The sequence below is a fragment of the Hemiscyllium ocellatum genome, unplaced genomic scaffold (assembly GCF_020745735.1).
Source record: "Hemiscyllium ocellatum isolate sHemOce1 unplaced genomic scaffold, sHemOce1.pat.X.cur. scaffold_144_pat_ctg1, whole genome shotgun sequence".
Taxonomy (NCBI): domain Eukaryota; kingdom Metazoa; phylum Chordata; class Chondrichthyes; order Orectolobiformes; family Hemiscylliidae; genus Hemiscyllium; species Hemiscyllium ocellatum.
The window spans coordinates 349,948-373,482 of NW_026867776.1; the positions used below are offsets into that span (position 1 = coordinate 349,948).

The 23,535-nt window shown below is 44.7% G+C and overlaps 1 long non-coding RNA gene across 2 annotated transcripts; it reads right to left on the reverse strand.

The window, feature by feature from the left end:
- Nucleotides 1–682: 682 nt before the first annotated feature.
- On the reverse strand, nucleotides 683–22,917 carry LOC132809932 (uncharacterized). Of its 2 annotated transcripts, XR_009642637.1 has the most exons (5): nucleotides 22,818–22,917; nucleotides 16,268–16,374; nucleotides 13,867–13,957; nucleotides 3,672–3,789; nucleotides 683–1,381 (listed from the first exon to the last, which is right to left on the reverse strand). It is a non-coding gene; the product is annotated as an uncharacterized LOC132809932 (long non-coding RNA). The 2 variants fall into 2 exon arrangements; XR_009642638.1 differs by lacking the exons at nucleotides 683–1,381; nucleotides 3,672–3,789 and adding an exon at nucleotides 11,543–11,614.
- Nucleotides 22,918–23,535: the final 618 nt, after the last annotated feature.

Here is a 23,535-nt window from a genome sequence, read left to right on the forward strand (position 1 = left end):
TGATGCCTTTAGATAGAGGTGGGTATCGCAGGGGATACAGTGCTTTATCTCCACCGCTGCCCACCTCCCCACAACTCTACTTTGATTTAGTCCCTTCTCACTCTGTCACTTGTAATGGTTTGCTTGGCCCGTAATGGGCTTTGTTTGGAAATATTCAATTGGTTACACAAATGGTTTACTGCGGGTGATTATATGTCTAGATTAGAGAGGTGCTGGAAAGTCACAGCAGGTCAGAAGGAAAATCAACATTGTGGCAAAAGCCCTTTTCCAGCACCACTCTAATCTAGGCTCTGGTTTCCAGCATCTGCAGTCCTCACTATTGCACTGCTGGTTATTATATGTTAACCAAAAGCAAAATGGCGTAATGATGATTTTGATGGTGGGAAGGTTGCTGTGATCACATTTCTGGGTCGGAGAAATGGGGAAAAAGAACGCTTCACAGCTCACAGAACGAGAACTGAAAAGCAGTTAAATCAAACCAAAGGTTCAGACAGGGAGGGAATATTTCCTTGGAGTTTGAGTAGATGGAAAGTGATGGTGTCCGGGAATAGACAGGATTTTCTATTACAGAGGTTGAAAGTTTTAAAACTGTTATATTCAGACAGTTTAATTTATTTTCTTTAATTTTATTTGCTGTGCAAGAAACTTTTACAATATTTGAAAACAAAAATTTACAAACCTTGTGTTACAGATAAATGTTAAATAAAATCCATCAAACCATCCCTCACTGAAACCTGATGTGGAAGTGCAATCTCCTGGAGAATCCCTGCCCACTCCTTCCTACCCGGGCTCCATGGCTATATACATACCTGGGATATAGCAGCAGGAGGAGACCATTCAGCCTTTCAATCCTGCTCCACCATTCAATGGGAAACAGCTGACCATCCAGCTCAGTCTCCTGTTCCTGCTGGGTTCCAACCCCCTTTCATGACTTTACCTCAAAGAACTATATCTCAGTCCTCCTTTGGCTTCACTGCCTTTTGTTCCAGTGACGTTGCTGTGTTACTGTGTGGGTGTAGGCAGGGGTAATGTGATGGTGCTGCCTCCTGGAGGATGCACTCAGCGTCCCTCATCATCCTGCAGTAACATCAACTGGGTTTCAGCAACTAGAGATAGAAACCATTTCCAGGATATGGGCATCACTGGCTCAGCCAGCATTTATTCCCCATCTCTAGTTACCCTGGAGAAGATGGTAGTGAGCTGCTGTCTTGTACCATTCACAGTCCATTTGGTGCAGATAGACCAAAAATGCTGTGTGGGAGAGTGTTGCAGGATTTTGACCAAGTGATTCTCTATCTTTGGTTCTTCAAATGCTGATTAACTTAATCACAATCTGCACGAGTTTGAGATTTCAGGCTGCAAACCTTCACCATCTAGCACCCTGTATAAAGGAATATGTACAGGTTAGAAATTCAGAACAGACAATTCTAGTTTCTCTGGAATATCTTTTTCCAATTTCTTCCCCAAAAGCTGTAACCCTCCAGCCCACTTACTCTCTCCCCCCATTCTGACTCTGCCAACCCCTAATGAACACCCTCCCCATTCTCATGGAGTTACTGATAAACAGATCCATGCCACCACTTCCCGTCCCTGGTTAGACTCTGCACCCTTTCTGGGTTCACTTCCTTTCCCTTCAGCTGCTGCAAGTCAATAATGTAACAGCAGAATGAAACAAAAGGAAACAGAAAGGGAGGTAGCAGATCCTGGACAGAAGAGGAACCTTCAGTCTGGGAGAATGGGTCAGATCCTTCTTTGTTTCCCATTGGTCGATTCCCAGTGTTATGACGAGTTGGGGATAGCCTTTGGCCCCACGTGAGTGTGGTGACACTTTGACCTCCCGCCCCCCAACCGATATGTTCGTCCTCCAGCCAATCACAGTGTGAACTACTTTCCGCTAGTTAACCCAAAGCACATGCTCCAAAATCGGCCCACATTCTGTACATTTACAATGCCAGGTTTCCACACACACGTGTGGTCCCCGTCTCAGGGATTGTGGGAGTTGTAGTCCCCATGAAGCTACTGGAGCCCTGTCTCTGGAAAGTGAATGAGAAGTGTGGGGTGGAGGGTGTTGGGTATAGGATCCCCATTCAGACACACACAACATATGGGCTGTCACTGGGTTTTACTGAAACACCTGTTTCCACAGCCTGATTTCTGATGTAAAGAACACAGATTCAGCCAATTGCGGGGTGGGGAGTTTAATAAAGGGGAGCAGATTTTAAGCAGAGGTGGCTCAGTGGCGAGCACCACTGCCTCACAGCGTCAGGGACCCGGGTTTGATTCCAGCCTTAGGTGACTGTGTGGAGTTTACACGTTCTCCCCATGTCTGCGTGGGTTTCCTCTGGGTGCTCCAGTTTCCTCCAACAGTCCAAATATGTGCAGGTTAGGTGAATTGGCCAAACTAACTCAATCATCATCGAAAGGCTACACTGCCTCTCCTGTGCCCAGTGCTCATCTTACGTTAATAACTGGAAAACTGAATCCAAAAATCACCACATTCACCCAAGGAGATTTTTGGAAAATGCAGGATAATCAGGTGGATTAGTGTTCCAAACTTAGATAGTGAGGAAGCATGGAGGAGATAATGATTTTACAATTTTAAACTCAGGGGAGACAGTGATTTATGATTTTAGATTGTGTTGTACATTCACACCGTCCAGAATACTCTGTTGTGAATATCCATCCTGTACTTTATTACAAAGTTAAGATCTCTGACAATGAAAACCAAAACACCCAGGAAACGTCCCCTCACCTTGTAATCTGATAAAGGACTAGTGATAAGTCTGGATGAGTTTAGAATACAGATGGAAAGCGGGAAGATTAAATCCAGTCCCAAGATCCTGTGCTTAAACAAAGGAGACTACAATAGGATGAGACAGGAGTTGGCTAATGTAAACTGGAAGCAAAGAGTTTACGATGGGGTAGTTGACGGCCAGTGGGGAAATATCAAAGCAATGTTTCAAAGTGCTGAGCAAAAGTATATATCAGTGAAAAGGAAGGACTGTAGATAAAGGAGTAATCTGCCCTGGGTGGCTCAGGAAATAAGGGAGTCTATCACATTGTAATAGAAGGCACACAAATTGGCAATGATCACCGAGAAACTAGGAGATTAGAAAAACTTTAACGATCAACAGAAAGCGAGATGGGATTGGGGATAAAAAGTGATGAGTAGCTAACCCGAGGGCCAGAATAGCAGTTGATACTGCTAGAGGGGAATATGTGGCCTCAGTATTTATTGAAGTACTTAACCGAAGAAGTCTCTCATCATAGAGATAGACCTGATAAAGTTAAAAATTACGCCGTGCTCGGAAAGCTAGTGCTTCCAAATAAAACCTGTTGGACTATAATCTGGTGTTGTGAGATTTATAACTTTGTCCACCCCACTCCAACACCGTCTCCTCCACATCAGAATCCTGACAGACAATCCCACTGAAACTGAAGCGCCTGTCAGGTACTGAAGTGAGCCACGGCGGGTGTGGGGGAGGGGTGCGATGTGAAAACAATGTGCTGAATTGAACTAGACCTTTTTAACTGCCGTTGCCATGGAGATAATCCTGATAAACAGCCTCCATTCAAAGCTACAAACTTTGCTAACATGGACTTGGCTGTGTCGCAGTAATTTTTCCTGACACACTGACATTTGAAATCTTGTCCCCGGACAGAATACACACCTTTCCTTCCAGATGAAAAGGCCAATGATATTCAGGTCGGCACGGATCCAGTAACCATCAGGTCTGAACATGAAGCTCAATTTGAATTTCTCATTCACAAATCCACCCTTTCAGTGCCCTACAACAGAGAAAACAACTCACCACTGTTAATACAGGATGGAACTTTATAAGATAATGATAGTATTAAATTGTAGTTTCCTTGTTCCCCCCAAAACTTTAAATCTCAGTCTCACAATTTCTCTCTCTTGTTAACTGAAGACCAAACCAATCTCCTCACTCCTTCCCTCCATACCCAGTTTTCACAATCTCTCTTCTCTCCTTGAATTCAGTTACCTAGCTCTTGTCTGCAGACTAAGAACCAAATCAATGATTCTGACTCAGAGCCTCCCGGGTGTTGGTGAATCCTCCCCCCAGGTCCCCGGGTTTCCTTCCTGGTGGGAATCACATTGGGGAAAAATCAATCTGGAACCTCTCATTTATATTCCCCACCTCCACCCTCTGATGAGAACCATCCTGCACACACTGCATCCTGCACACTGGCAAAATCATATCTGGTTGAACTGAAATGAAGCAAGTTAGAACTCTAATTGCAGGCCCATCCTTGTCCCTTTCCATAACATTCCTGAATTTTCACAAAATGTGTTCTGTTAACTTTCTGCAAAATCCTCCCCCAGTGAATTAGATTACCTCAGAGTACAAGGCATCTGGATCACATGGGCAAATGGGCTGAGGAGTTCAATTTAGAAAAACATGCGAGGTTCTGCATTTTGGAAAAGCAAACCTTAGCAGGACGCATACAGTTAATAGTAAGTTCCTGGGGAGTGCTGCTAAACAAAGAGACCTTGTTATGCAGCTTCATAGTTCCTTGAAAGTAAAGTCGCAGGTAGATAAGATAGTGAAGGTGGCAGTTGGTCTGCTTGCCTTTATAGGTCAGAGTGTTTAGTATAGGGGTTGGGAGGTCATAATGTGGCTGTACAGGACATTGATTAGGCAACTTTTGGAATATTCCATGCAATTCTGGTCTTCCGATCAGAAGAATGTTCTCAAACTTGAAATAGGTCAGAAAGGTATTACAAGGATGTTGCCAGGAGTTTTACCTGGAGTGTCGGAAACTGAGGGGTGACCTTAGAATACTTAGAATACTACATTCAATTCTTGTCTTCCTGATTTCAGAAAGATGTTACCACAATAAACTCAACCTCAATAACAAGGTCCTGGGAAATTTTGACGAATAAACAGACCGTGCAGTGTGGGTTGATAGATCCTTGAAAGTGGGGTTGAAGGTAGACAGGTCGGTGAAGGTGGTGTTTGTAATGCTAGCTGTTATTGGGCAGTACATTGAGGATAGGAGTTGGGAGATCATGTTTCGGTTGTACAGTTTATTGGCTCGGCCACTTTTGGAATTTCCATACTGCTTTCAATTCCAGTCTCCCTGTTATAGGATGGATGTTGGGAAACTTGAAAGAATTCAGAAAAGTTTTACAAGGGTCTTGCCAGTATTGGAACATTAGAACCATAGGGAGAGGCTGAATAGGCTGAGGCTATTTTTCCTGGATCACTGGACGCTTGAGGTGGCATTGTAGAATTTTATAAAATTATGAGGAGCAACGATAGGGTGACTAGTCATGGTTTCTTTGTTTCCCCGGGGTATGGGAATCTAAGAGTAGACAGCATAGGTTTAACATGAGAGGGGAAAGACTTCAAGGGGATTTGGAGGCTTTGGGGAGGGTGAAAACAGGTTTACCAGGATGTTGTCTGGATTGGGAGAGGTTGGAAAAACTTGGAGTTTTGTCTTTGGCAAGTCAGTAGCTGCGGGGTAACCAGAGAGGCACAGACAGAGTGAATAACGTGAATCTTTTTTCCAAGGTGGAAGTGACAAATCCTAGAGCCACACATTTAAGAGGAGAGGGGGCAGTTTAAAGGAAATGAAAACCAAAACAACTGCAGATGCTGTAAACCAGGAAGAGAAACAGAAGTTTCTGAAACAGCCCGGCAGGTCCAGCAGCATCTGGGAAGAGAAATTAGAGTTACCGTTTCTGAGGAAGGGGGACCAGTCCCGAAACATTAACTCATTTTTCTTCACAGATGCTGCATGACCTGCTGGGCATTTCCAACAATATTTGTGCAGGTTTAAAGGGAGTTATGTCAGGCAAGTTTCTTAAGCAGAAGGTGGTCAGTGACTAGAATGTACTCTCCTGGGTGATGGTAAAAGCAGAAACAATCACAATGTTTTTGAGGCGTTTGGGCAGACATAAGCAGGCATGGGGTGGCAGGGATATGGATCACGTACAGGCAGATGGAATTAGTTTGGAATGGCATCATGATCCACACAGACACGGTGGGCCGATTATTCTGGGGCTGTAACTGTTACGTTTTCCAAAGGGAAGAATGTCTTTTGAAGAAGTAACAAAGGATTGATGAGGGCAGAGTGATGGACATGATCTACGTGGACTTCAGTAAGGTGTTCCGCAAGGCTCCTCATGGGAGACTGGTTAGCAAGGTTAGAACTCATGGAATACAGAGGAAACCATCCATTTGGATACAGAACTGACTCAAAAGGTAGAAGACAGAGGGGTGGAGGGCTGCTTTGCAGACTTGAGGCCTGTGACCAGTGGAGTGTCACAACGATCGTTGTTTGATCCACTACTTTTCGTCATTTATATAAATGACTGGAATGCTAACATAGGAGGTATGGTTAGTAAGTTTGCAGATCACACCAACATTGGAGGTGTAATAGACAGTGAAAAAGATTACCTCAGAGTACAATGGGAACTTGATCAGATGGGCGGATGGGCTGAGGAGTGGCAGATGGAGTTTAATTTAGAAAAATGTGAGGTGCTACAGTAGGGACTTATCCACTTAATGATAAGGTCCTTGGGAGCATTGCTGAACAAAGACACCTCGGAGGGCAGATTCATCGCTTCTTGAAATTGGAGTCGCAGGTAGATAGAATAGTGAAGGCAGCATTTGGTATGATTTCCTTTATTGGTCAAAGCATTGAGTACAGGAGTTAGGAGATCATATTGCGGCTGCACGGGACATTGCTTAGGCAACTGTTGGAATAATCCATACAATTCTGGTTGCCTTCCTATCAAAACAATATTGGGAAACTTGAAAGGGGTCAGAAAAGAATTTCAAGGATGTTCCCAGGACTGGAGGATTTGAGCTACCAGGAGAAGTTGAATAGGCTGTGTTCCCTGGAGCGTCAGAGGCTTGCAAAATCGAGATTTGCAAAATCATGAGAGGCATGGATAGGGGAAATACACAAGTTCAGATGGTTGGCATAGTCTCATGGGCCGAATGGCCTGCTTCCACACTGTAGGGATTTGGTCACTGAGTATAGGAATTAGCTACAGTTGTGACTGTACTGGGCATTGGTGAGGCCAGCTTTAGAATACTACATTCAATTCTAATCTCCCTGATTTTGGAAAAAAAATGTTACAACAATAGGACTCAACCTCATAATAACAAGTTCCTGGGAAGTGTACCAGAACAAAAGCACTGTGCAGAGTGGGTTGATAATGCCTTGAAAGTGGGGTTGAAGGTAGACAGGTCGGTGAAGGTAGTGTTTGGTATGCTAGCTGTTATTGGGCAGTGCATTGAGTATAGGAGTTGGGAGATCATGGTTCGGTTGTACAGTATATTAGCTCGGCCACTTTTGGAATCCCCAGACTGCTTTCCATTCTGGTCTCCCTGCTACAGGAAAGATGTTGGGAAACCTGAACAAGTTCAGCAAAGATTTACAAGGGTGTTCCCAGTATTGGAACATTTGAACCATAGGGAGGGGCTGAGACTATTTTCCCTGGAGCAGGAGATGCTGTGGGATGGCTTTATACAACTTTATATAGTTGTGAGGAGCAACAACATGGTGACTAGTCAGTTTCTTTATTCCCAGGATAGGGGAGTCCAAAAGCAGAGGGCATAGGTTTAAAGTGAGAGGGGAAAGACTTCAAGGGGACCGTAGGGACAACTTGCTTGCTACATGCATAAATGAGCTGGTTGGCATGGACGATAAGGGCAGAGGGTTTGTTTCCATTCTGTACATCTCTGTGACTCTGTTTTACAAAACATGAGGAGAGTTTCAGAAAATATCTACAAGGCTATTGTTAGGACCGTGGAGTTAAAGGGAAAGGCTGAATAAGCTGGGGCTTTTCCCCAGAGCGTCAGAGACTGATGGGTTACCTTACGGAGAAGCACAGACAGGGTGAATAGCCAAGGTCTTTGTTTCCACCCAGTGTCGGGGAGTTCAAAACTGCAGGGCGTTGGGTTTTAGGTGAGAGGGGAAAGGTTTCAAATGGACCTGAGGGCCAAACGGTTCACTCAGAGGTTGGTGAGCGTATGGAATGAGATGCTATAGGAATGATGAACGCAGGTCAAATTAAATTTAAAAGGTGTCTGGAGGGGTACATGAATAGAAAGTGTTCATGTGTGATATAGGCCAACGCTCCCAAATGGAGCTGGATCAGGTTAGGATATCTGGTCGACATGGACGAGTTGGACTGAAGGGCCTGTTTCCGTGCTGGATAACTCTCTGACTCGAAGTACCTCAGCAAAATGGTGGAAATTCACAATAAAAACAAAAAGTGCTGGAGATCCTCAGCGGGTCAGGCAGCATCTGAAATGGTGACAGATGCAGGAAACATTGCAGCCTGGAGGTAGTGTTGAGATGGTCACACCAAGCATTACAATATCGATTACATGCTGAGTGCCAGAACGTGGGACCAGAATAAATAGGTGCTGGATGACCAGCATGAATACAATGGGGATGGAAAGCAGACGTTCTGGGTCAGGACTATTCATCAGGACTGACAAAGAGTCCCGACCCAAAACATCAACTTTCCTGCTCCTCTGATACTGCCTGACCTGCTGCACTTCCCCAGGTCCACATTGTGTACACTCTGACTTCCAGCAATGCCCACATCTTATCCATCCTGGTCATTGTGTTCAGGCCAGGCAGCATCAGTAGTGCTTGGTGTGTCCATCTCAACACTTCTTCAAGTGCACTATCTACCTGCACCTCTACTTTCGAGGAATTATGAACCTGCACTGCAAGGTCTCTTTGTTCAGCAACACTCCCCAGGACCTGACCATTATGTGTATCAGTCCTGCTAAGCTTTGCTTTTCCAAAATGCAGCACCTCACATTTATCTAAATTAAACTCCATCTGCCACTCCTCAGCCCATTTGCCCATCTGATCAAGATCCCATTGTAATCCGAGGTAACATACTCCATTGTCTGCTATGCATTCAATTTTAGTTTCAAATGCTAACTTACTAACTATATCTCATATGTTCACATCCAAATCATTGATATAAATGACAAAAAGCAGAGGGCCCAGCACCGATCCTTGTGGCACTACACTGATCACAGGCCTCCAGTCCAAAAAACAATCTACCTCCACCACCCTCTATCTTCTAACTTTGAGCCAGTTCTGTATCCAAATGGCTAGTTCTCCCGGTATTCTGTGAGATCTCATCTTGCTAACCAGTCTCCCATGGGGAACCTTACCAAACGCCTTACTGAAGTCCATAGAGATCACATCTACCACTCTGCCCTCATCAATCCTCTGAGTTAATTCTTCAAAAACAGCTCAATCAAGTACGAGACACATGATTTCCCACACACAAAGCCATGCCGACTCTCCCAAATCATAGAACATAGACAAGTACAGCACAGAACAGGCCCTTACGTCCACGATGTTATACCGAGATTTAATCCTAATGTAAAACATAGTAACTTAACCTACACACCCCTCAACTCACTGCTATCTATGTGCACGTCCTGCAGTCGCATAAATGTCCCCAATGATTTCGCTTCCACCACCACCACTGGTAACGCATTCCAAGCATTCACAACTCTGTGTAAAAAACTTACTTCGGACGCGTCCTTTATACCTTCCTCCTAATATCTTCATAGTATGACTTCTCAAACAAGTTAATCCTGCCCTGGGGAAAAGTCTCTGTACACCTCTCAGGTCTCCTCTCTTCCTCTTTTTCTCCAGAGAGAAAAGTCCGAGCTTATTCAAACTTTCTTCATACAGGAAGCCTTCCAGTCCAGGAAGCATGCCGGTAAACCTTGTTTGCACCCTCTCCAAAGCCTCTGTACATTTCCTGTAGTATTGAGACCAGGACTGGACACAAACTTCCAAGTGTGGTCTCACCTGGGACTTGTAGAGCTGTAGCAAAACCTCACGGCTCTTAAACTCTATCTCCCTGTTAATGAAAGCCAAAAAAACATTTGCTTTGTTAACAACCCTATCCACTTGGTTGGCAACTTTGAGGGATTTATGTACTTGCACACCCAGATCCCTCTGTTCCTCCACACTGCCAAGAATCCTGTCTTTAATCCTATACTCAGCATTCAAGTTCGCATTTATCCAGCCATTTCTCAGCCCAGCTCTGCATCCTGTCTATGTTACGCTGCAGCCTGCAGTAGCCCTCTATATTATCGGCGACACTTCCAATCTTTGTGTCATCGGCAAATTTACTAAGCTAACCATCAACCTCCTCATCCAAGTCATTTATAAATCCTACAGAGACCCAAGAACGGAGCTCTGCGGGACCCCACTCAACACTGTCCTCCAGACAGAATACTTTCCATCTACAACCACTCTCTGCCTTCTGTCAGCCAGCCAATTCTGAATCCGGATACCCAAATCTCCCTGTGTCCCATACTTCCTGACTTTATGGATAAGCCTACCATTGGGAAACCGAACAAAAGCCTTGCTGAAATCCATTTATAACAGATCCACTGTTCTGCAGTCGTTGACCTGTCTTGACACGTCCTCAAAGAACTCAATAATCACACTATGCTTTGACAAATTGTCATAAATTCTATCCCTCAGAATTATTTCCACAACTTTGCTGACAACAGATGTAAGACGGACTGGTCTGTAATTGCCACCGATTTCCCTATTTCCCTTCTTGAAAAGAGGAACAACATTCGCCTCCTTCTAATTCTCCGGGACGACTCCTGTAGAGTGAGGAGGCAAATATCCTCGCCAGCAGCTTAGCAACCTCCTTTCTCGCTTCCTGGAGCAGCCGAGGATAAATCTGGTCTGGCCATGGGGACTTATCAAGCTTAATGTTTTCCACAATTTCCAGCACATCAATTTCATCAATCTTGATCTGTCCTTGCTTTTCTAAATACATGTAAATCCTGTCCCTCAGGGTACCCTCTAACAACTTGTCTAGCACCGACGTCAGGGTCACGCGTCTGTAGTTCCCGGGATTGTCCAAACCGCCTTCCTTAAACAGTAGCACCACATTAACCAACCCCCAGTCTCCTGGCTCCTCAGCTGTGACTATCAATAATACAAAAATCTCAGCAAGGGGCTCAGCAATCTCTTCCCTGGCTTCCTACAGAATTTTAGGGTACACCTGATCAGATCCTGGGGATTTATCCACCTTTATGCGTTTCAAGGTATCCAGTACCACCTTCTGTGTAATATGGACATTTTTCAAGATGTCACCATCTATTTCCCGACATTCCATAACTCCCATGTCCTTCTCCACAGTAAACAATGATGCCAAATACTGGTTTTGTCTCTCTCCCTCCAACCCCATCCTTAACCCCATTCGCCAAAGCTGTATCCTGTCCCCTTTTTGCCCTCCTGATTTCCCTCTTCAGTACACTCCTACTGCCTTTATACTCGAAGGATGTTTTGGATCGGTATAAATGCAAAATATTACATCTTGATTAAAAAAAAGGCAGGATTTACACTCATTAAAAGTCAGGCCATGAGAAGTGATATAGAACAAAGAGACCTCGGTGTTCAGATTTTTGAAGTATGTGTCACATGTAGACAGGGTGGTTAAAAAGGTGTTTAGCACATTTATCTTCATTGCTCAGACCTCAGAGTATAGGAGTTGGGACGGGATGTTGAGGTTGTACAGGATGTTGGGGAGGCCTCTTCTGGAATACTGTGCCCAGTTCTGGTTGTGCTGTCATGGGAAGGATATTATTAAACTGGAGCGGGTTCAGAAGAGTTTTACCAGTAGGTTAATGGGAATGGATGATTTGAATTTTAAGCAGAGTCTGGATAGGCTGGGACTTCTTTCACTGGAGCGTAGGAGGCTGAGGGGTGACCTTATTAGAGATTTAGAAAATGCTGAAGACTATCAGTAATGTGAACAACAGGTGCCCTTTCCAGGAGGGGGTGCGATTCAAGACTGGGTACATACATTTTAAAGTGAGAGGAGGAAAGCTTTAAAACGACGTTTGGGATTTTATTTTTTTGTTTTTGCATAGAGAGTGGTTCACGTGTGGAATATACTTGCAGAGGATGTGGAAGCTGTGAATACAATTACAATTTCAGGGTAGCACAGTGGCTCAATGGCTAGCAGGGCTGCCTCACAGCACCAGGGACACAGGTTCAATTCCTGCATTGGGTGGCTGTCCATGTGGAGTTTGGATATTCCTCCCCATGTCAGCGTGTGTTCCTCCAGGTGCTCCCATTTCTTCCCACAAGCCACAGATATACAAGGTAGGTGAACTGGCCGTGCTCAATTGCCCATCGTGTTCAGGGATGATTGGGTTTAGTGAATTAGTCAGGGGTATATGTAGAGTAAAAAGGGTAGGGGAATGGGATTCTAAAGAGGAAAAAACATTTGGACCCGTATATCGATCGGGAATGCTAGGATGGATTTGGACCAAGTGAAGGCAAATGCGATTAGTTCAGATCAAAATTATGGTCAACACGGACTGGTTGGACCACAGGGTCTGTGTCAGTGCTGTATAACTTTATGACTCTTACGCTCCTACCTCTGTAAATTCCTGTGTGCTCGGAACTCTCCCTGTCAATGCCACCTCATCCAGCCTTACAACTCTTCCATATCTCAATAATTCCTCTCCAGCCTCAAACCCCAAAAATTTCTATCATAAATATCTATCTTTGTAACATCCTCCATCCTCAGAATACTTTCCAACTTTCATACCCTTCAGATTTATTATGCTCCCTATCTCTAATCCCCTCCCCTCTCTGAAAACTTTGCGATATGTGCCTTTCTTTATTTCCAGCCTCCAGGACACCCAATTTTTATTTCTCACTTGATGATGGCCCTTTCTGATTCCTGAGCTGAGCTTCTGAATTTCATCTTAAAACTCTCCGTCTCACTTACCTCCCAAAAACATCGACCAACCATGTGTCATCTATTCTAGTATCACCTTTTCTGACCTGATGTCCAATGGAGCCTGTCATATTCCTGTCATAAACATCTCAGCTGTATACAGAACAGAAAAATACTCTGGTGATCCATCTGTGAGAAAGGAAACTACCACCGAACTATCCTGATCTATTTTCCAGTACTTGTGGAAAAGTCTCCTCTATCATGGCATCACAAGTGCACACTAAATACATCTTAAATGTTTTTGGGATTTGTGTCTCCCACCCTTACAGACAGTGAGGTTTAGTGCAACTGTTGTTCTATAATGACATTACCCACAGGAACACAGAGCAGCTGGGTCTGTGCAAACCAGAGATCGCCCACACATTGGGAAGGATGGCAGGATCCCTGCGAGGGGGCACAGGAGATTTACCAGGATGGTTCAAGGCATGGGGGATTTTAGTTGCAGGAACATGGGTGTTAATGGTACAGATCAAGAATATCCATCTACAATAGATGGACTCTCCTTTCTAACCTCTCCCCTTGCCTGGGCTGGGTAACCTTCAGGTTAAACCCACCACCAGACATTTCTCCCTAATGAGAGAGCAGTCCTATGGTCTGGGAGGACAATGCTGCCTTTCCCTTTTACACAGTGATGTCACTGTACCCCGGGGGTGGGGAGAGGGAATGCTGAAGTTGGGGGATGGGACACCACTCAGGCACAGTGCTTTGTCCTGGAGGATGTTCACTTTCTTTAATATTGTTGGGGGCTGCACTGATGCAGGCAAGTGGAGAATGTTCCAACACAATCCTGATGTGTACCTTAGAGAGAGCAAACAGACATTGGGGAATCAGGGGTTTGGGGAAACTGAGGTTGTTCTCCTTGTAGCAGAGGAAATTGTGGCTGCCCTGTGACAGAGGGGTTTACAGAAATTATACATTAGAATAATCAACCTTACACTCATCAGCTCTTCATAAACTGTTGACAAAACATATATGAAAGACTTGGGGGAGATCTATTGACAGGATGGTTTGATTGAAAGGAGAACTTTTATGCATCAAATAGGAATGAGCTGGAACACAATACTCACAACTAAATGCAAATATCCAGGTCCTGATGAATTGAGTAATTCTGTCAGAGTTTGGTGTTACAAATACTGAGGTTACCATCTGAATGTCCACCTGTAATACAAGTTTATAAAATCCGTCACTGTCAGATCAGGTTAGAAACCCGCACCATCCCCTCCTCCTGGCCCAGGATGACTGGACACATTACCCCTTGTGGAGGTCAGCAGTCAGTTCAGGGGGAAATGTATGTGGGTTTCTATCAGTTTCCATCTTGGGACTTCATGTGACTGAACAGGGCAGATCTTTGACACATGGGAGAGAATGTTCCAAGTGTTAGTGAGATGTGGAGAGCAGGATTTGCTGCTTCTTCTTTCCTTCTGTGCTGCCGCTGTGCCTCATCAATAACACATGGGGGGGGGGGGGGTGAAAGGCTCATGCAGCTTCAGGGGCAAGTTGTCACCATTCTGACCAGATAGGCAGTAAGCTCCTCCCAGTCATTCCATAGAGTATCCCTTAAAAGACAGCAACTATGTATGCTTCCCACTGCCCAGTGTTCCCAGGAAAAGTTTAGAAGAATGATGGGGAAAATCTCCTAGGAAAGGCATAACAGTAAAGTTCCAAAAGGATTATAAACAGTTTACACAGAGGGATTCATTGGAGAAGTGGGCAACAAGTTGGCAAATGGAGTATCACTTGGGAAAATGTGAAGTTGTTCATTTTGGAGGAGATAATAAAAAGAACAGAGGACTATTTAATTGGGGGAAACTGTAGAAAGCTGCACCACAAAGGGAGCAAGAGGTAAATGTGCAGGAAACAAAGCAAGCTAGCACAAAGTTACACCAGGTCATCAGGAAGGGGAATGGAATATTGCTCCTGATTTCAAGGGATTTGCAGTATAAGAGTTTAAAGTATATACCTGAGAGCAACTTTATGCAGTGTGAGTGAGACCACATCTGGAGTAATGAGAGAAGTTTTGGTTCCTTTATTTAAGGTAATACATCACTTCATCGGAGGCATTCAGAGAAGGTTGACTGGGATGATCCTTGGTTTGAAGGGATTCTCTTTGAAGAAAAGGCTGAAGAAGTCGGGACTCTACTCACTCGATTTGGGAAGAATGAGAAGTGAACTCTTTCAAACATATAGGCTTCCTACGGGCGAGGGGGAGACAAGCAAAATTTTACAGATTGGAATTCCTGGTGCTTGTGATTGTGTAGATGTCTGAGCAGAAGGTCACCTTGGGGTCAGAATAGCAGAGCAATATTGTGAAGAGTGTAGTTTTGCCTCAGTTCCCAGTGAGAGAGGGGGCTCTGCAGTAAGGGAAAGGAATTTGTAATAGCAACTGAAGGCAATGGGTTGAACCATTGCAATGTTTCATTGGAGGAAATTGCAGCTAATCGAGTAGTGGGAGTGTGGCAAACAGTTTGATAACAGAATAACAGTGGAGCAATGGAGAGGGATGATGGGGAGGTAGAGCTGGACATGGTCAGTGTACATGTGAAACCTAACAGTGGTTTTGGACGATGTCACCTCCTGGCAGTATGTAGGTGAGAAACTGAAGGGACCAAGGATAGATCTTTGAGTTACACCAAATACAAGGAATTCCGAAAGGAAAGGGAGAGTGGAGATGGAGAAGGATTTTCCAACAACCTTGAAGTCAAATATTAGTTAGTAGCAGAATGGGTGAGCAGGACATAACCAGAAAAGACAGACAGAACAAGGAACAATATCTGTGAATCGGTGAGGGGGAGTGATGATGATGATGAGGAGGAGTCTGACTCTTCATTCTATTTCTCCATTCGTGAGATAACCCAACCCCACCCTAGTCTCAGCTCATTTACTGAAATACTTGTCCATCCCTGTGTTATCTCCAGACTTCATTATCCAAACACACTCCTGGCCAGCCTCCCACATTCAACTTACATATAATCTCAAGAATATCTTAAACTCTACTGCCCAAGTGTTTGCTTGCTCTATAACTTGTTGATCCAACAAAAGGCTCCCGTTTACAAGCAACTTCAAATTCTCACTCAATGTAATTCCTGGCTGTGAACATCCCTGTCTCCCTGCACCACACAACCTGTGAGATCTCGACAACTCATTTTCTTTCAGACTCCCAACGATGTGTTTATTCATTGCTTCACCGGATTGGCTGTTTCTACTGTTGCCAAGGCAACACGGTCTGGAATTCCTATCCTAACCCTTTCATATCTGTTTTTCTCCTTTAAGGTATTCCTGAAAACCTGCTTATTTGGCAATTCTTTTGATCACCTGACCTAATATACCCATCTGTTGCCTAATGTCAGAAATTATCAATAGTATTTCTGTGAAATTATAAAAATGATAAAAATACGAACTGTTGTTGATTTGCACATACATTTGCAACTTTTCTCTGTCGCTGAGTGAATAATCTGTAACATCTCTTACCCAACCACATTGTGGGAGCACCTTCACCACACAAACTGCAGCTGTACAAGGAAGTCAAACATCACCCTCTCCCCAGGCAATGGGGCTTTGGCATTAATCACTGGGATCTGTGGAAGGAGAAACACAGTTGATATTTCAGGGAGTGCTAAATGCATTACAGGGAATGAAAATGTTGCAGAATTTGATGGTCAGAAATGGAAGGAAAATGCAGTCTTTTGTTGTAAAAAGGAATTATTCACTGGCAAAGTGATTGTGGAAAATTCAGTCCGTTTAGAGAGCAGCACGTTGTCAGGGGTTGGGCAGCAGAGGAAAGTTAACTTACAAAAGGTGTGTGAAAGGAACAGTAAAACATACTCTTTCCCAACACTTTAACTCCCCTTCCCGCTCCACCAAGGACATGCAGGTCCTGGGCCACCTCCACCGCCAAATCCCAGGCATCTGATGCCTGGAGGAAGAATGCCTCATCTTCTGTGTTCGGATCCTCCAACCACATGGGATCAATGTGGATTTCACCAGTTTCCTCATTTCCACTCCCCCCATCTTATCCCAGATCCAGCCTTCCAACTCTGCACCACGTTCTTGTCCATCTTCCTTCCCACCGATTGGCTGCTGCTTGACCTGCTGTGCTTTTCCAGCATCACACTCTGACATTGAAAACACCCTGACTCTAACACTCTAAACCCTGCCCTATCACTCCCTGCCAGGCAAAGCTGTGCATGTGTCCCCCTGCAGCTTGCCCCTCACAAAGTTGGCTGCCACACACATGTCCCATGAACCACTGCCCCCAATAAAGATGGCGGCGCTCACTCGCACCATTCACCATTTGAAGCATTTTCCCGTTTGCCACAAACACGGTCCTGGGAATTTCAGATTGGTGTTTTCCGATGTGCACTAAGTTCTGTAAAACGTCTCAGCACGTTCCATTAAAATTTCCTTCTCTTCCTGGTCAATGTGTCTTTCCTTAACCCTGCCCTGCACCTTCACACATTCCCAATGCCTTGGTCACAACACACACTGTGCTGCCAGTGAAGCTGATCACGTGGTTGCTTATAGCCACGCCCCTCATTCACTCCGATTGGTTGGAGGACCGACAGGCACTGCCTGGTCTTCCAGTCCCATCCCCATCTTCTTATAAGAGGTATAAGAGTGAGGGTTCATTCCTGTTTCTCCTGATGTCAGACATTAACAACAACTACCTGCATTTTATGGAGCCTTTCACACTGACAATTCTCCTAAAGTGTTTCACGAATGCTGATTAAAGAGAACAACTTTAAGATACATATTTAAGGAGGACAGAGGGGGTTAGGAAATATATTCAAGAGGTTTTTTTTAAGATTAGATTACTTACAGTGTGGAAACAGGCCCTTTGGCCCAACAAGCCCACACCAACCCTCTAAGAGCAACCCACCCAGACCCAATCCCCTACATCTAACACTACGGGCAATTTAGCATGGCCAATTCACCTAATCTGCACACTTTTGGACTGTGGGAGGAAACCGGAGCACCCGGATGAAACCCACACAGACACGGGGAGAATGTGCAAACTCCACACAGACAGTTGCCTGAAGTGGGAATTGAACGCGGGTCTCTGGCGCTGTGATGCAACAGTGCTAACCACTGTGCCGCCCATCTGCAGCTCCAATCGTGGAGTGATGTATGTGGGGAACAGCTTACAACGGAGACAGTTAGTGGTTAACCACAGCTTAACAACCCCATGTCCTAGCCCCCTACCCCACACACTAGGCCTTGTTCTCACAGCCTGTCATTACACACTACCTATGGTTAGCCACTAATAGTCTCCATTAACAGCTAATCACCCTCCCCCAGCCAGATCGTTATCTACTCCTTTATCCAACCGTTCTTCTCGCTCTATCCCTACCTATCCTTTACTCCTTACATCCTCCCCTAAACCCTACCTTCTGCATATAAACTAACATTTGTTCTCACAGTAACATCAGCAGTGAGGATGGGACACCGGATCTGAAACGTTAACTCTGATTTCTCGTCACAGATGCTGCCAGACCTGCTGAGCTTCTCCAGAACCTCCTGGTTGTTGTTTCTGATTTACAGCATCTGCAGTTCTTTTGGTTTTAATTTACCGGGAGTTTGTAATTCAGGTCCAACAGCCTCTGTCCCAGTCCCTGCTGTCTCTCCCACCCCCACCCAGTGACACTGCACCTGCACAGCTCATGGACAGGTGTCGTCTTGCTGGCCACACCCCTCATTCACTCCCATTGGCTGCAGGACCACACAGACTCTCCTCCCATTGGTCTGGAGCTGCCGTCAATCAAGCCATCCCCCATTGTGAGGTGAGTGGTGGGCTCCTCGCTCTCTCTGCCTTGGGATGAGCTTCATCATTCACAGTGAATGGGGCAGTATCACAGAGCACAGGGGCTGGGGGCTATTCAGCCCATTGAGGCTGTGTGCTCTCCCTCTGGGGATTCTGCAAATCCATCCCAACTCCCCTCGCATTTACCCACAGCCTCCCAATCTTTCCGTAAAAAGTAAAATTGCAAATCTGTTTGAGAACACCTGTTGAATCTGTGTCCACCCGCTGTTCAGACTGTTCCAGATGCTCAGAATGTACTCAGTAAAATATAGGTCACATATTCACATTATTTTCCATTTAACTTAAAGTAGTTACTAACATTGTGACATTGTTAATAATTTCCCTCTCTCTGCAAACTAAAATATACTAGAAACAAATCTCCCCCTTGTCGAAATCACTGCTTAACCTTCTCAGATCCAAGAATTATCTGTGCTGAGATGTACAGCTGAGAAACAATGGACCAATTCGCCCATGCCAACTAGGAGTCCTAAACTAACGGAGTCCCACTTGCCAGCTATTGGTCTGAATTCCTCAAAACCATTCCTAATCACGTACCCAATCGGATGCCTTTTAAATGTTGTAATTGTATCAGTCTCCACTACTTCATCTGGCAGCTCATTCCATTCACACACCACACTCAGCTTGAAAACGTTGCCCCTTTGATCCCTTTTAAATCTTTGCCCTCTCAACTTAAACCCACATGGTCTTGTTTTGGACTCACCTAACCTGGGGAAAAAAAGACCCCAGCTGTTCACCATATCCACGCCCCTCGTGATTTTATAAATCTCCCAAACGTCACCTCTCAGTCTTTGATTCTCAAGGGAATTTAACCCCAGCCTATTTAGCCTCTCTGTGTAGCCCAAATCCTCCAACTGTAGCAAATCTTTGTAAATCTTGTCTGAACCATTTCAAGTTTCACAACATCCTTCTCAGAACAGGAAAATTCGAACTGAAAACGGAATTCCTGAAATGGCTTTATCATAGAACAAAGAACATAGAAAAATACAGCGCAGTACAGGCCCTTTGGCCCTCGATGTTGCGCCGACCCAAGCCCACCTAACCTACACGAGCCCACTATCCTCCATTTGCCTATCCAATGCCCGTTTAAATGCCCATAAAAAGGGAGAGTCCACCACTGCTACTGGCAGGGCATTCCATGAACTCACGACTCGCTGAGTAAAGAATCTACCCCTAACATCTGTCCTATACCTACCTCCCCTTAATTTAAAGCTATGCCCCCTCGTAATAGCTGACTCCATACGTGGAAAAAGGTTCTCATTGTCAAATGTCCTATCCAGCCACAATATAACGTCCCAGCTTCTGTATTCAATGCATTGACCAATAAATATAAGCATACCAAACACCACCTTCACTACCTGCCGACCTGCGACTCTACATTCAAGGAACAATGTACCTCTTTTTTCAGCAACACTCCCCAGGAACTTACCATTAAATACATTAAGTCCTGTCCTGATTTGCCTTACCAAAATGCAGCAGCTCACATTTGTCTAAATTGAACTCCATCTGCCATTCCTCACTCGAATGGCCCATCTGATCAAGATCCTGTTGTATTCTAAACTAACCTTCTTCACTGTCCACTACACCTACAATTTTGTATTTTCTGTAAACCTACCTCATATATTCACATCCAAGTCATTTATTTAAGGACCCAATATCCATTCCTGCAGCACACTGCTTTTCAGAGACTTCCAGTCCACAAAGCAACCCTTCATCACCACCCACTGTCTCCTACCTTCAAGCCTGTTTTGTATCCAAATAGATAGTTCTCCCTGCATTCCATGTTATCTAACCTTGCTAACCAGTCTGCTCTGTGGAACCTTGTTCAATGCCCATATAGACAATGTCCACAGTCTGTCTTCATCAATCTTCCTAGCACTTCTTCAAAAAAAACTCAATCAGGTTAGAGCGACAATTTCCCACGCACAAAGCCATGCTGACTCTCTAATCATTCCTTGTCTTTCCAAATACATGTAAATCCTGTCCCTCAGAATCCCTTCCAACAACTTGCCTGCCACTGACTTCAGGCTCACTGTTCTCGTGTTCCTTGGCCTTTTGTTACCACCTTTTTTAAAAAAAAAGAATGGCACCCGTCTTCCAGCACCTCACCTGTCACGGACGATAATACCAATATGTCAGGGAGGGGCCCAGCAATCACTTCCCGAGCTTCCCACAAATTTCTGGAATACACCTGATCAGGTCCCAAGGCTTTATCCACCTTGATGCAATTTCAGACATCCTGAAACTCCTCCTCTGTAACAGACACTTTTCAAGTTCTCACTATTCATTTCTCCAAACTCTCTAGCTTCCACATCCTTCTCCAGTGAAAAAAAGACATGGAATATTAGAGGTGCGAGGTAGGAGCGAAGGACTTCTGGGAAGGTGAGTCTAACTCAGTAGCTGAGAGAGTAGCTCAGACTGAGCCGTCTCAGTCCTCAAGGACATAACTGTTCAAATGGGGTTTGCAGCAGCTGGTGAGGGAACCAGCAAGAGGGAAAAAGATACTACATCTTATCGTTATGAATCTACCAGCTGCAAATGCATCTCTCCATGACAGTATCGGTAAGAGCGACCATCCCACAGTCCTTTTGGAGACAAAGCCTCGCCATAAAGTTGAGAAAAAAAAGTTGAGTGGTACTATCACCGTGCTAAATGGGACAGATGTAGGAACTCAAACTGGATCTCTCTGAGGCACTGTGGGATAACAACAGCAGCAGAACTGTACTCCAGCACAATCTGTAATCTCATGGGTTTGTAAATCCCGCACTCACCCATCACAACGGACAGGAAAGGAGGGCATGCCATGAGCAGCACCAGGCATACCTAAAAATGAAGTGCCAACCTGGTGAAGCTACCAAGCAGGACTATCTGCATAATCAAACAGCATCAGCAGCAAGCAACAGAGCTAAGTGATCCTACATCCAATGGAGTGGATCAGGGCTCTGCAGTTCTGCCACACCCAGTTGTGAATGGTAATGGACAATTAAACAACTAGTTGCCGGAAGCACCACAGATATCCCCACCCTTACTGATGGAGGGGTCTCACACATCCATGCAAAAGATGACAGCATTTGCAGCAATTTTCAGCCAGATGCAAAGTGGGATGATCCATCTCAGCCTTCTCCAGTGGTTCCTCACATCACAGATGTGAGCTTTAAGCCAATTCAATTTACTTTGAATAATATCAACAGAATGGTTAAGTAGTGTAAAGGCTTTGGGTCCTGCTAACATTCTGGCAATAATACTGATAGCTTGTGCTCCAGAACTTGCCACCCACCAAGCCACATACCGCTCCAGCACTGGAATCTACCATCAATGTGGAACATTGCCCAAATAAAAACACAGGGCAAATCCAATCCGGCAATTTCCCTCCATCAGTCCAACTCGATCAGCAGTAAAGTGATGGAAGTAGTCATTAGCAGGACAACCAAGCATCAGCTGCTCAGGAACAGCCAGCTGAGTGACACTCATTTTAGGCTCCACCAGGGCCACTCAGCTCCCGATTGTGTTACTGCCCTGATTCACAACCTGACAACCAGCTGAATCCCAGAGGTGAGGTGAGAGTGACAGCCCAGTCCCACTCCAACACCACTATTTCTAGCTGATTCTACCCTTGTCTCAGCTCATATACTTTCATCCATCGTGTGTTATCTCCAGACTTCATTATCCAAACACACTCCTAGCCAGCCTCCCAAATTCAACCTCTCTGTAATCTCAAGAAAAATTGAAAACTGTGCTCACTTCTCCCAAAACATGTTGATCCATCTAAAGGCTCCTATTCATAAGCAACAACAATTTAGAAAACTCACTCTTCATATAATTCCTGGCTGTGATCATCCCTAGCTCCCTTCACCACACATCCTTTGAGACGTCAACAATCCATTTTCTTCGAGACTCCCAATGATTTGTTAATTCATTATTTCAATTGTTTGGCTGATTCTACAGTTGCTAAAGCACCATGTTCTGGAATTTGCAGACAAAACCTCACAGGTCTGCTTTCCACCTTTAAGACATCCCTCAAAACCTACTTTTGGCAATGCTTTTGGTCACCTGACCAAATATCTCCATCTCTGGCCTCATATCTAAAGTTCTCAATAATATTTTTGTGAAAGCATGATAATAAAACTACAAACTGTTCTTGATTTGGACATTATCTTCAAATCATCACTGTTGCTGTAATGAATAATCTGTAATGTCTCTTACCCAACCACATTGTGGGAGCACCTTCACCACACAAACTGCAGCTGTACAAGAAAGTCAAACATCACCCTCTCCCCAGGCAACAGGGCTTTGGCATTAATCACTGGGATCTGTGGAAGGAGAATACACAGTTGATGTTTCAGGGAGTGCAAAATGAATTACAGGGAATGAAAATGGTTCAGAATTTGATAGTCAGAAATGAAGGAAAATACACTTGCTTATTGGAAAAAAGAATTCTTGACTGTCAAAAATATTCAAGATAAAAGTAATCTGATAATAGAGCAGCACATGGTCAGGGGCTGGGCCACAGTGAAAAACTCATTTACAAAGGGTCTATAAAAGTAATAATACAGTATAAACAGACCAAACATACCCCATGGTTGGAGACTGAGGAAGCTAGACATTGACAAAGTGGTCCTGAGGGAGCCCAGAGGTGAATCAGAGCAGGATTGGCTGCTGTCATCACAATGACTCTGTACCAGAGAGAGGCTGCACATGCGCCTGGCTGCACCGTGCCCCCTACAAAGATGGCGGCTCCGCACGTGTCCAGTGAATCCTTGTCCCGAATAAAGATGGCGGCGCTCACTCAGGCCTGCAGCCGCTGAGGCAATTCCCCATTTACTGCAAACACGGGACTGGACGTTCAAATTTGTGTTTTCCGACATGCACAATTTGTTTGTAAAACCTCTCCGCTCATAGCAACACAGTTTTTGTCCCGTTT